The 13,901-nt window shown below is 40.3% G+C and overlaps 1 pseudogene; it reads left to right on the top strand.

Annotated features, from left to right (window-relative positions):
* The first annotated feature begins 4,419 nt into the window (after positions 1–4,419).
* Positions 4,420–5,575, top strand: LOC136157148 (pyridoxal kinase-like; annotated as a pseudogene).
* Positions 5,576–13,901: the final 8,326 nt, after the last annotated feature.

Here is a 13,901-nt window from a genome sequence, read left to right as displayed (position 1 = left end):
ATTACCTGAAATTGCATTTTATTTGTATTTATTTATTTACTTGCCTATAATCGGACTTTACACTAGAAGACAAGTTCCCCTAAGTGGGGACTTGATTTCCCTAGCTAAAGTCTCCATAGTGCCTGAATGAATGACTGAAAGAAGCTGCATTATCAGCGCTGAAGACAAATTGCTTAACCTGAGTGTTTGCTGTTTGTCAATTTATTATAAGAATTGAGATGAACTGGGCTTCCGTAATGGCTCAGATGGTAAAGCATCTGTCTGCAATGCTGGAGACCCGGGTTGGATCCCTGAGTTGGGAAGATCCCCTGGAGAAGGAAATGGCTACCCACTCCAGTATTCTTGCCTGGAAAATCCTATGGACAGAGGAGCCTGGTAGGCTACAGTCCATGGGGCTGCAAAGAGTCGGACACGACTGAGCAACTTTACTTACTTACTTAAGACTAGTAATAGGCTTCCCTGGTGGCTCAGACAATAAAGCATCTGCCTGCAACACAGGAGACCTGGGTTTGATCCCTGGGTCCGGAAGATCCCCTGGAGAAGGAAATGGCTACCCACTCCAGTATTCTTGCCTGGAAAATCCCATGGACAGAGGAGCCTGGTAGGCTACAGTCCATGGGGTTGCAAAGAGTCAGACACAACTGAGTGACTTCTCTTTCACTTTTCTTTCTTAAGACTAGTAATGCACAATGTAGCCTGGAGACCAGCGGCATTGGCATCATCTGGGAGCTTGCTGGAATGCAGGTTCTCAGGCCCCACACAGACCCACTGAGTCAGAATTTGCATTTTAACAAGATACACAGATGATTCATCTGCAAGGTATAATTTGAGAAGCCTTGAATGTGAAAGGTGCATGAAGCTGTTCATTTATTAAGGTAAATGAAACTATAAAACATACACACTGACATTATCACATTATTATATTGTTTCCATATATCCCTCACTTGTTCACTTGTGTGTCAAGATAGGTATCCTAAGGGCCTAATAGAGCATAATATTTAATACAAAAGTGATAACAATGAATAATAATCTTAGAGGAGTTCTGATATACTGCTGGACAGAATATTCATGGATACAATCTTTCTGGTGAAAAAAACTTTACAATCATACCAAAACTCTTTATTTTTTACTCATTTTTGTTTATTTAAACATCTGAATGCTCTGAATCTTAGTTGTGGCATGCAGAATCTTTTAGTTGTGGCATGTGGGATCTAGTTCCCTGATCAGAGATCAAACTCAGGCTCCTTGCATGGGGAGCATGGAGTCTTAGCCCTGAACCACCAGGGAAGTTTCCCAAAACCCTTTAAATTTTTACATACTTGCACAAAAATTTAGCAAGATTTCCAGCAGAGCCTTAAGTTGGAGGGCAACAGAAACAATTCAGAACAGTAGATAATGGATTAAAATAAATTATGCTTACCCAAACAGTAGAAAGCTTGTATCATGTTCAGTATATATGAACATATGTATTATTAGTACAATGGCTAAGTAAGACTCATACATCATAATCTTTTAAAATTATTTCACTTGTTTCCCATTCTGCCTGTAGACACAAGAAGAAGAGATATTTATCTTCCCCTCCTTGGGTGAAAATCAGGGCAGCTTTTATAAGATGTCTGGGCCCTCTTAGATCATGAAAAGTGCTCCTGACACTGGCTGGTCCTTTAAAAAAAAAAAAGTTTGGTAAGGGAGAGTCTAGTTTCATCTAAAAATTTAAATATCAACCTTCATTCAAAGGTAAATGTTCTCCTTCCTCCACCTGTGCTTCCCACATCTTCACCACCTGCAGTACTAGTTCTTAAAGAAGGGGTAGGAATTTACACAAAGAAAGGGTCTGAAGAGGGCAGTACAGACAGAAAGAACTGTGTAAACAAAGATGAGAAGCAACAAAGGCACACCTTTCTTGGTGGACTCCAAGAAAACCATCCTGCTGAAATAGAGCCCTCTTAAATGACAATAAACTCTCAGAAGCTGCCAGAAATTCAAAACTAGATAGAATTGGAATTTGCAAAAGGAATACTGCATGTTTGTGCCAATAGTATTGTGAGCTATTGAAAACATTGGTTTGAGATTTAAACAGGTCCAAGTTCAAATTCCGAGTTTGCAGTTAAAGCTGAGTGACCTTGAGCAAATTGCTTAAGCTCCTTAAGCTTCAGTTTCCTCATCTATAAAATGTCCCCTTAGGTTGTGAGGATTAAGTGACATAATGCATGCAAAGAACTAAATACTGTGCCTGGGACACAGAAAGTACTCCCCAAAAGGCTAAAGCCTGCCTCCATGACTCAGTGCAAACTGGAGCTTACCCTCCATAGTGGTCAAGGATTGGAAGCAACTGTCATTTGCAATTCCTACTAAGAAGTTGAGGTTGCCATCTCCTGTTCCCTTCCCAAGAACCATTCTCTCCCCAGAAAAATGCAGGAAAGATATTCATTGTAGCACTGGAAGCCTTAGGGCAAGACTCAGGCTCAAACTGGGCTGAGGGAAGGAAAGACATTTCCTTTAAGTACTTAGAGAAGACAGGTTTTTAGAGACTAGTGGAACTGGAGCCCAGAGAGCCCTTCCAGAAAGCTCTATAACCTCGGGATCCTCTTAAGATGCTGGATGGAGGTCAGGGAAGTGAAATCCAATAACAACAGATAACATTTCCCACCAGCATAGCAAAAGGGAAAAGGCAAGGAAGAAGGAGTGATTTAAAATATTTTTGAAAAATTATTCATTTTAAATTTTTTAACAGGTTAAAATCTATACTTGATTAAAAGCAACAGATTCATACCCCATTCCTTGTCATACAGTGTCCTCCTGTTCCCAGAGGCAAATATTTCTAATTCTTTTAGCGCTTTCTCCTGGATTTTAAATCTATATCTCTATACAGTGGAACATCATTACTCAGTTCCATGTTTGAGAATTTGTCCAGGCTTCCCTGGTGCCTCAGACAGTAAAGAATCTGCCTGCAATGCAGGAGACCCAGGTTCAATCCCTGGGTCAAGAAAATCCTCTGGAGAAGGGAATGGCTACCCGCTCCAGTATTCTTGCCTGGAGAATTCCGTTGACAGAGGAACTTGGCAGGCTACAGTCGATGGCGTCACAAAGAGTCAGACATGAATGAACAATGAACACACACTACTAGCTAAAATTTATTTGTAACTCCAAAATTAATTTTCAGGGTGCTTTTGCAGCAGACAACAAAAAATTTGAGTCATCTCTAACATGCTAGTATCCAATTGAGGTGGAGCAAGACAGTAAATGGCTTTTTTGTTTCATGTCTCACACAGATGTCTTCAAAAATAATCAATAAAGAACTTCCCTGATGGTCCAGCAGTTAAGAATCTGCCTGCCAATGCCGGGGCCACTGGTTCAATCCCTGGTCTAGGAAGATTCCACACGTCATTAAGCAGCTAAATACACGTACCGCAACTACTGAACCCTGCTCACTCTAGAGCCTGTCCTGGGCAGGGCTCTAGAGAAGCCAACACAGTGAAAAGCCTGTGCACTACAACTAGAGATTAGCCTCTGCTCTCCAAAACTAGAGAAAGCCAGCATGCAGCAACAAAGACCCAACACAGTCAAAAATTAATAAACGAACAAATAAAATTTTAAAAATAATTATCAGTTAAAAATCTACAATAGTAGTATAAAAGAGTTTTATTTGACACAAATTGAGGACTATGGTCAGAGAGATAGCAACTCAGATTAATCTGAGGAACTACTCTGGAGAAGCATGGTTTTCCGCACAGTTTCATGTCTTGTCATAACAAAGAACATCAAACAAGTCAGAGATACATCATTTCAAGTTTTCAAAAATAAACAAATCAGCACATATACAGCAAGTTAGTATGTCCTTGGCTCCTAGAAGGAAGTCTTATCACTGAAGGAATACCAGCTTTGGCATCACTTGAAGACAAGCACTTCAACTTTATTTTCAATGTGGACATTCTTTACTTCTAGTCAATGCAATATTTTCTTTAGTGATTAAAGCAGATGTAAAGTGTATGTTCAAGAGACTACAAATAAGCTGTTTCAGTTAACATAAAATTCAATTAAAATCATGATTAACCCAGAAACCAGGCATTCCTATACCTCAATAGGTGAAATTTTCCATCCATTATTTTTCCCTTTTGATTGTAAATCTTTCTATAGAAAGCACTGATGGTCAAATATTTGTTCCCTCAATGCCAGGGTGGTTGCTGCCTGCCCTGGGTCCATCATGTCCCTCAGTGCTAGGCTTCCTTTCTTGTTGTTTACATATGTATAGAGATCTGCCTAAGAAGTAGAAAGCCTGCTGTCCAAATGGGGGACCTGTGCCAAGAGGAGCCACAGTGGAACGAAGCCTGGGCATGGCGGGAGCCAAGCAGAGCATAGCCCCAGCACACAGAGAAGATGCTAACGCTGCCTGGTCCACACTGCCAAGGCAGGCCTGGCATGAAGGAGCGCCGGGTGCTCTCCATTCAGAGCCATGTCATCCACAGCTAGAGGGCAACTGGGTGGCCACGTTCCTACTGCAGGTTTTGGGATTTGAGGTGGACACAGTGAACTTTGTCCAGTTTTCAAGCCGCACAGGCTAGTCTCACTGGAAGGGCCAAGTGTTGAACTCAGATAAACTCCCCAAGCTGTCAGATGGCTGAAGCTGAATGACATGAAGGAATATGACAACGTGCTCACAGGTTACATGTGAGACAAATCATTCCTGGCCATGGTGGTGGACATCCTATGGAAGATGAAACAGCAAAAATCCAGGCTTATGTGAGCAATCCCATGATTGGAGACAAGTGGAGTGGAAAAGACTCCATGTACTTCCCTTGAGGACTTCCTTCAGGTTTACAGAGAGAAGGTCATGCTAGTTGCAGATATCATAACCCCCAACCAATTCTGGGGCTTCCAATGGTAAAGAACCCACCTGCCAATGCAGGAGAACTAAGAGGTGCAGGTTTGATCCCTGGGCCAGGAAGATTCCCTGGAGGAGGACATGGCAACACACTCTGGTATCCTTGCCTGGAGAATCCCATGGACAGAGGAGCCCGGCAGACTACAGTGCATAGGGTAGCAAAGAGTCAGACATGGCTGAAGCGGCTTAACACACACAAACGACCAGTTCAAGACTTAGGTACTGAGCAGAAGGAAGATCCACAGCCAGAAACAAGCCTTAGCAATGATGCACATGCTGCATTTGATGGGCCCCAACATGGTGGTCATGAACACCTCAGATCTGCTGTCACCCAAGAGGCAGCAACTACCCAATCGAGCTGGGGAGCCTGAGGATGCTGACCACCGATGGCTCTGTGGTGACACAGCACATTCATGTGGAGATGCGCAAGGTGGACACAGTCTTCGTGAGCACTGAGGGCCTCTTCACAGCCATGCTCTTGGTGTGGACCCACAGGCACCCTAAGGATCTCTGGGTGGTCTGTGAGAACACCATGTTGCCAGGCACCATGTTCTGCAGTGGACGATCAAGTGCACAAAAGCCAAGGTTGGGGACAGACCAAAGCCTAGCCTGGCCTAGCTGAAGCTGAAAATGGCCCAGAGCGAAAAGAGTGTCAAGAACCCAGAGATCATTGTCCAGGCCACAGTGCTATGAGTGATGCAGAAACCTGCCTCCTTAATGCCCATCGTTAGGTTTTCATCCTTGTGAAAAATGTAACGTCTACCTTAGAGCTGTGACCAAAATTTAATTTTTCTTTTATGAGAAAAAACAGAAAGAGATTTGTCCTATTATTCAATTAGGGGAAGGCAGAGTAGGGGATACAAGTCAGACATAGCTAACTGGGCATGCACAGGCATGCTAATTGGGGAATATTTTATAGGTGATGCATGCATGCATGTGTGTGCTAAGTTCCTTCAGTCATGTCCAACTCTTTGCAACCCTATGGATTGTAGCCCGCCAGGTTCCTCTGTTCATGGGATTCTCCAGGCAAGAATACTGGAGTGGGTAGCCATGACCTCCTCCAGGGGATCTTCCCAACCCAAGGATTGAACCTGCATCTCTTGTACCTCCTGTGTTGGCATGTGGGATCTTTACCACTAGCACCACCTGGAAAGACCTTACAGGTTATGAAAGTGAAGATGTTAATCATTCAGTCATATTTGACTCTTTGTGACCCCATGGACTAGAGACCACCAGACTCCTCTGTCCATGGAATTCTCCAGGCAGGTATACTGGAATGGATAGTCATTCCCTTCTCCAGGGGATCTTACTGACCCATGGATCGAACCCAGGTCTCCTGAATTGCAGGTAGATGCTCTACAGTCTGAGCCACCAGAGAAGACTTTATAGGCTATAAATTTTATCAATTATGCTGAATTGTCACATAAACATTGCTACACTTGCTTTTAGCAGTAGCCTTAAAGCATGTCCTGAATAACTTCATAGCCAGCAAAAGAAAAATAATACCTACTCTGACAAAGATGATCATTTGTAAAGCAAAGCAGGAAAAATAAGATCAGACAATTTTGTAACCATTTCATCATTTTGGGAAATGGTGTGTGTGTGTGTGTGTGTCTGCTTTTCCAGGGTTGTTGATACAAGTGCAACAAGTAGTGTGAGCAATAGAATTATTGCTTCCTTGTTTAACCAACAAAACTATGAGGCAGTTCTATTATCCAATATTATGTGGACTAAGGAATTTAGGGATGTCTGCTAGGCTGCAGTGCTTTTTGCAGTTTCCTCAACTATTTGACCAATGGTGGCTGATGGATTTCTAATCATATCTCTGTTCATACGTACTCCTGCATTAGGAACCAAGATTGCCAAAATATTTTGACATGAGCTATCTTATTATCTTGCTAACATGGATTTCTTACTCTGTAATAGAGAAAATGGATTCATCTCTTTACTTATGTATAGACAATGTAGTAATATATTATCCTAGTAAACATAAACCTTCTATTTGCCAGCTAGTTAAGACTATGTGCCCATCTTTAGGAAGGTGGATCAGCTCCAATATCACATACAAAGACAAAACCTGGGTGAGAATAAGTGATCTCTCCCACAGTGCTTTCATTGGTAGCCTCATTAGCTGGAAGTTTTGTTAGCATGAAATTAAGCCATGGGTCATTTCTCTTGCAGGCTTTCCAAAAGCCATCTCTATAGTATTTGACATAAGGGAGTCACTGACATAATTTACTTGTGTTTTTTTTTTCCATTAAGACATTTGTTAATTAAATAAGAAACAGAATGAGGTGTCCTAAAGTAAGTTATGTCAAGTCTCTAAGGATCAAGGATAGTATCAAAGGAGAGACACATTGATATATAGAAGAATTTGTACCTGAAAGGTTAGGCCAGAGGGAAGTCAGTATAGGTGGATGGAAATGTTAGAAACATTTGAAAAGTCAGCGATATAGGTATGATGGTCTTGTACTATGGCAAATTGGTCTTGTACGAACAGAGGAATTTGATGGCAAATCCAAGAATCAATTGAACTGCCTCAGAAGATATTGTTGTTGTTGTTCAGTCGTTAAGTCATGTCCAACTCTTTGAGATCCCATGAATTGCAGTGCACCAGGCTTCCCTATCCTTTAGTATCTCCCAGAGTTTGCTCAAATTCATATCCATTGAGTTGATGATGCCATCCAACAAGTTCTTCCTCTGTCACCCCCTTCTCCTCCTGCCCTTAATCTTTCCCAGCATCAGGGTCTTTTCCAATGAGTTGGTTCCTCACATCAGGTGGCCCAAGTGTTGGAGTTTCAGCTTCAGCATCAGTCCTTCCAATGAATATTCAGAGTTGGTTTCCTTTAGAACTGACTGATTTGATCTCCTTGCTGTCCAAGGGACTCTCAAGTCTTCTCCAGCACCACAATTCAAAAGCATCAATTCTTTGGTGCTCAGCTTTCTTAATGGTTCCGCTCTCACATCCGTGCATGACTACTGGAAAAACCAAAGCTTTGACTATACAGACTTTTCTTAGCAAAGTGATGTCTCTGCTTTTTAATATGTATATATTAATGTCTAGTTTTGTCATAGTTTTTCAAAGAGCAAATGTCTTAATTTCATGGCTGAAGTCACTGTCCATGGTGATTTTGGAGACCAAGAAAATTAAATTTGTCACTCTTTCCACTTTTTCCCCATCTATTTGCCATCAAGTGATGGCAGCAGATGCCATAATCTTAGTTTTTTGAATGTTGAATTTTAAAGCTAGCTCTTTCACTCTCCTCTTTCGCCTTCATCAAGAGGCTCTTTAGTTATACTCTGCAACAATTTTACTAAAGAATTTTTCATTCTCAGCATTAGGACAAAAGTATAGCTAGAAGCAAAACAATAATTTTCCATTTTGAATAGGAGGACAAGTATTTAGTGCACACAACAACTGAATTAGTAGTGTGGGTCTTACAAGCCCAGTGTGGATTCCTGCGTCAGCTGTATGCCATTGCTGTCATCCTTTTGTCTTAGCGTGGGTGTCATTTGAGGTCAGAAGTTCTTTCTATACAACAGTCCAATGCAGAGGCCCTTCTTAACTAGGAAATACAACCTTAAGAGTCAATTCCCATCAGTTTCACTATACATGAGCTACTTAAGAATACTTTTTTTAAATTAATTTATTTTTTATTGAAGGATAATTGCTTTACAGAATGTTGTTGTTTTCGATCAAACCTCAACATGAATCAGCCATAGGTATACATATATCCCCTCCCTTTTGAAACTCCCTCCCATCTCCCTCCCCGTACCACCCCTCTAGGTTGATAGAGAGGCCCTGTTTGAGTTTCCTGAGCCATACAGCAAATTCCTGTTGGCCGTCTATTTTACACATGGTAATGTAACTTTCCATGTTACTCTTTCCATACATCGCAACCTCTCCTCCACTTTTCCCCACATCCATAAGTCTATTCTCTATGTCTGTTTCTCCATTCCCACCCTGTAAATAAATTCTTCAGAACCATTTTTCTAGACTCCGTATATATGTGTTAGAATATGATATTTATCTTTCTCTTTCTGACTCACTTCACTCTGTATAATATGTTCTAGGTTCATCCACCTCGTTAGAACAGATTCAAATGTGTTCCTTTTTATGCCTGAGTAAAGGTCCATTACCCTGTTTCATTCCATCACTGCATATGGTCATTGCAGCCCTGAAATTAAAAGATGCTTACTCCTTGGAAGGAAAGTTAAGACCAACCTAGATAGCATATTAAAAAGCAGAGACATTACTTTGCCAACAAAGGTCCGTCTAGTCAAGGCTATGGTTTTTCCAGTGGTCATGTATGGATATGAGAGTTGGACGGTGAAGAAAGCTGAGCGCCAAAGAATTGATGCTTTTGAAATGTGGTGTTGGAGAAGACTCTTGAGAGTCCCTTGGACTGCAAGGAGATCCAACCAGTCCATCCTAAAGGAGATCAGTCCTGGGTGTTCATTGGAAGGACTGATGCTGAAGCTGAAACTCCAATACTTTGGCCACCTCATGCAAAGAGTTGAGTCTTTGGAAAAGACCCTGATGCTGGCCTCCCAGCATCATTGGGGGCAGGAGGAGAAGGGGACAACAGAGGATGAGATGGTTGGTTGGCATCACTGACTCAATGAGCATGAGTCTGAGTAAACTCCGGGAGTTGGTGATGGACAGGGAGGCCTGGTGTGCTGCGATTCATGGGGTTGCAAACAGTCAGACACAACTGAGCAACTGAACTGAACTGAACTGAAAGATCCATTGTGTATACATACCACAACTTCTTTATTCATTCATCTGTTGATGAGCATCTAGGTTGCTTTCATGTTCTAGCTATTGTAAATAGTGCTGCAATGAACAATGGGATGCATGTGTCTCTTTTAACTTTGGTTTCCTCAGGGTGTATGCCTAAGAGTGGGATTTCTGGGTCATATGGTGGTTTTATTCCTAGTTTTTTAAGGAATCTCCATACTGTCTTCCATAGTGCCTGTATCAATTTACATCCCCACCAACAGTGCAAGAGTATTCCCTTTTCTCCACACCTTTTCCAGTACAAATTGTTTCTAGACTTTTTGATGAGAGCCATTCTGACCAGTGTGAGGTGATATCTCATTGTAGTTTTGATTTGCATTTCTCTAATAATGAACAAGTTCAAGCTGGTTTTAGAAAAGGCAGAGGAACCAGAGATCAAATTGCCAACATCCACTGGATCATCGAAAAAGCAAGAGAGTTCCAGAAAAACATCTATTTCTGCTTTATTGACTATGCCAAAGCTTTTGACCGTGTGGATCACAATAAACTGTGGAAAATTCTGAAAGAGATGGGAATACCAGGCCACCTGACCTGCCTCTTGAGAAGACTGTTTGCAGGTCAGGAAGCAACAGTTAGAAGCGGACATGGAACAACAGACTGGTTCCAAATAGGAAAAGGAGTACATCAAGGCTGTAAATTGTCACCCTGCTTATTTAACTTATTTGCAGAGTACATCATGAGAAACGCTGGGCTGGAGGAAGCACAAGCTGGAATCAAGATTGCTGGGAGAAAGATCAATAACCTCAGATATGCAGATGACACCACCCTTATGGCAGAAAGTGAAGAAGAACTAAAGAGCCTCTTGATGAAAGTGAAGGAGGAGAGTGAAAAAGTTGGCTTAAAACTCAACATTCAGAAAACTAAGATCATGGCATCTGGTCCCATCACCTCATGGGAAATAGACAGGGAAACAAAGGAAACAGTGGCTGAATTTATTTTTCTGGGCATCAAAATCACTGCAGATGGTGATTGCAGCCATGAAATTAAAAGACGCTTACTCCTTGGAAGGAAAGTTATGACCAACCTAGACAGCATATTAAAAAACAGAGACATTACTTTGCCAACAAAGGTCCATCTAGTCAAGGCTATGGTTTTTCCAGTGGTCATGTATGGATGTGAGAGTTGGACTATAAAGAAAGCTGAGTGCCGAAGAATTGATGCTTTTGAACTGTGGTGTTGGAAAAGACTTCTGAGAGTCCCTTGGACTGCAAGGAGATCCAACCAGTCCATCTTAAAGGAGATCAGTCCTGGGTGTTCACTGGAAGGACTGATGTTGAAGCTGAAGCTTCAATACTTTGGCCACCTGATTCGAAGAGCTGACTTATTGGAAAAGACCCTGATGCTGGGAAAGACTGAGGGCAGGAGGAGACGGGGACGACAGAGGATGAGATGCTTAGATGGCATCACCGACTCGATGGACATGGGTTTGGGTGAACTCCAGGTGTTGGTGATGGACAGGGAGGCCTGACGTGCTGCAGTTCATGGGGTCTCAAAGAGTGGGACATGACTGAGCTACTGAACTGATCTGAATAATGAGCAACATTGAACATCTTTTCATATGTTAGCCATCTGTATGTCTTCTTTGGAGAAATGTCTGTTTAGGTCTTTTTCCCACCTTTTGATTGGGTTGTTTGGTTTTGTTTTTTTTTTTTTTTTTTTTGGTATTGAGTTGTATGAGCTGCTTATATATTTTGGAAATTAATCCTTTGTCAGTTGTTCCATTTGCCATGATTTTCTCCCATTCTGAGGGTTGTCTTTTCACCTTGCTTATAGTTTCCTTTGCTGTGCTAAATTTTTTAAGTTTAATCAGGTCCCATTCATTTACTTTTGTTTTTATTTCTGTTACTCTAGAAGGTTGGTCATAGAGGATCTTGCTTTGATTTATGTCATCAAGTGTTCTGCCTATGTTTTCCTCTAAGAGTTTTATAGTTTCTGGTCTTACATTTACGTCTTTAATTCATTTTGAGTTTATCTTTGTGTATGATATTAGGAAGTGTTCTGATTTCATTCTTTTACATGTAGCTGTCCAGTTTTCCCAGCACCATCTATTGAAGGAGCTGTCTTTGCCCACTGTATATTCTTACCTCCTTTGTCAAAAATAAGGTACCCATAGGTGTATGGGTTTATTTCTGGGCTTTCTATCTTGTTTCATTGGTCTATATTTCTGTTTTTGTGCCAGTACAATACTGTCTTGATGACTGTAGCTTTATAGTATAACCTGAAGTCAGGAAGCTTGATTCCTCCAGCTCCAATCTTGTTTCTCAAAACTGCTTTGGCTGTTCGGGGTCTTTTGTGTTTCCGTATGAACTGTGAAATTTTTTGTTCTAGTTCTGTGAAAAATGTCATTGGTAATTTGATAGAGATTGCATTGAATCTGTAGATTGCATTTGGTAGTAGAGTCATTTTCACAAGATTGATTCTTCCTACCCAGAAACATGGAATATCTCCCCATCTGTTTATGTCATGTTTGATTTCTTTCATCACTGTCTTATAATTTTCTGTGTACAGTTCTTTCATCTCCTTAAGTAAGTTTATTTCTAGATATTTAATTGTTTTGTTGCAATGGTGAATGGGATTGATTCCTTAATTGCTCTTTCTGATTTTTCATTGTTGGTATATAGAAATGCAAGTCATTTTTGTGTATTGATTTTGTATCCTACAACTTTGCTAAATTCACTAATTAGCTCTAGTAATTTTCTGATACTATCTTTAGGGTTTTCTATGTACAGTGTCATGTCATCTGCAAACAGTGAGCACTTTACTTCTTCTTTTCTGATCTGGAGTCCCTTTATTTCTTCTTCTTCTCTGATTGCTGTAGCTAGGACTTCCAGAGCTATGTTGAATAATAGTGGCAAAAGTGAACACCCTTGTCTTGTTTCTGATCTTAGGGGGAATGCTTTCAGTTTGTCACCATTGAGAATAATGTTTGCTGTAGGCTTATCATATATGGCCTTTACTATATTGAGGTAGGTTCCTTCTATGCCTATTTTTTGAAGACTTTTAATCATAAATAGGTGCTGAATTTTGTCAAAGACATTTTCTGCATCTATTGAGATGATCATATGGTTTTTATCTTTCAATTTGTTAATATGGTGTATCGCATTGATTGATTTGCATATATTGAAGAATCCTTGGACCTGGAATAAACCCAACTTGATCATGGTGTATGAGTTTTTTGACGTGTTGCTGAATTGTTTGCTAAAATTTTGTTGAGAATTTTTGCATCTATGTTCATCAATGATGTTGGCCTCTGGTTTTCTTTTTGTGTGTTGTCTTTGATTTTGGTATCAGGTTGATGGTGGCCTCATAGAATGAATTTTGAAGTGCCCCTTCCTCTGAAATTTTTTGAAAGATTTTTAGAAGGATTGGCATTAGCTCTTCTCTAAATATTTGATAGAATTCTCCTGTGAAGCTATCTGGTCCTGGGCTTTTGTTTTGGGGGAGATTTTTTATCACAGCTTTAATTTCAGTGCTTGTAATTGGTTTGTTCACAATTTCTATTTCTTCCTGGTTCAGTCTTAGAAGATTGAACTTTTCTAAGAATCTGTCCATTTCCTCCAGATTATCTATTTTATTACCATATAGTTGTTCACAATAGTCTCTTATAATCCATTGTATTTCTGCATTTTTCATTTCTAATTTTGTTGATTTGATTCTTCTCTCTTTTTTTCTTGATGAGTCTGGCTAAGGGCTTGTCAATTTTGTTTATCTTCTCAAAGAACCAGTTTTTAGTTTTATTAATCTTTACTATTGTTTCTTTCATTTATTTATGCTCAGATCTTTATGATTTCTTTCCTTCCACTAATTTTGAGGTTTTTTCCTTCTTCTTTTTCCAGATGCTTTAGGTGTAAAATTAGGTTGTCTATTCGATATTTTTCTTGTTTCTTGAGGTAGGATTGTATTGCTATAAACTTCCCTCTTAGAACTACTTTTGCTGCATCCTACAAGTTTTGAGTTGTTTTGTTCTCTTTGCCATTTGTTTCTAGAAATTTTTTGATTTCCCTTTTGATTTCTTCAGTAAACTGTTGGTTGTTTAGAAATGTGTTGTTTAATCTCCATGTGTTTGTGTTTCTTACAGTTTTGTTTTGTTTTGTTTTTCTTGTAATTGATATCTAGTCTCATAGCATTGTGGCCGGAGAAGATGCTTGATATGATTTCAATTTTCTTAAATTTACTGAGGTTTGATTTGTGACCCAAGATGTGGCCTATTCTGGTGAA

This window comes from Muntiacus reevesi, chromosome 2 (assembly GCF_963930625.1).
Source record: "Muntiacus reevesi chromosome 2, mMunRee1.1, whole genome shotgun sequence".
Classification (NCBI taxonomy): domain Eukaryota; kingdom Metazoa; phylum Chordata; class Mammalia; order Artiodactyla; family Cervidae; genus Muntiacus; species Muntiacus reevesi.
The sequence above is the reverse complement of the archived record's forward strand: the minus strand, read 5'-3'. Positions and strand labels throughout refer to the sequence as shown.